Source organism: Ixodes scapularis, unplaced genomic scaffold (genome assembly GCF_016920785.2).
Source record: "Ixodes scapularis isolate PalLabHiFi unplaced genomic scaffold, ASM1692078v2 PGA_scaffold5__190_contigs__length_132052651, whole genome shotgun sequence".
NCBI lineage: Eukaryota > Metazoa > Arthropoda > Arachnida > Ixodida > Ixodidae > Ixodes > Ixodes scapularis.
Window position 1 is genome coordinate 50,111,773 of NW_024609880.1, and position 893 is coordinate 50,112,665.

An 893-nucleotide genomic window follows, 5' to 3' on the forward strand; every position below is an offset into this window, starting at 1 on the left:
GAGGGGGGGGTGCTGATATGTTTCGGAAAAGACCCTCGCCCCCCCCCCACCGGATCTGCCATTGCCCCTGCCTTTGAAACATTCGGGATATAAGCGAGGGATGTATCAAGAGCACCCACCTCAGCTAACTTCCTACGCCAAAAAGCCAGCCAAGGTGTTCCTTCGTGTCGGCTGTTCTTCTCCGAGAAGCTAGTGCAAGGCGGCAAAGCTTTACACGCACGTGTCGGTGCAAAGGGTTGAAGCTTGATGCGAGAGCGACGGCGAGGAAGCAGGCTTGACCGGCATGGTTGATCTAAAGATGAGGTGTTCCGCCAGACCGCTTTACTGCTATAGCATTTTGTTTGATCAAGCAAAGTTTACTGCCCTTCCATCGTGCCCATTCTGCTTTGCAACCTTTAAACAAGTGTCCGTCCCCAATTTTTCTTGTTTTCTTGAACTTTTGGGTAGGTGCTTGCTCGGTGTCTTACGGTATGCACATGTGTGTTTATCTCTATGTGCAAGGCATTGCAAGCCTACAGGAATGGGCCTTTGGCCTTCTGTGGTGACCTGACTCTCCGGAATTAAGTAAAGAATATCAGTATCCAGCCGGAAAGGAGAAACTGCCCCTCAGTTTTTCCTTTCTATAAAACCCTCCTTCTTTCTAAAGGGTTAGCTTTGAAAAGTTTTATTTTGAGGAAGTGGGGTGAAGTGTGTGAGAAGAAATAGAAGTAAAGACACTGGGAAAGTTTTTTTTCTTTTTTTAGGTTGGAAACAATTTTCTGGGTTGCCGACCTTTCCAATATTATTTTCCGAAAGTGATGTTTTCACCTCCTGGGGTAGGACGGGTGCGGGGGGGAGCTTAATAGTATAGATCATTCCACTAAATGCCCTCAGAGTGGCATCATTTTGTTACA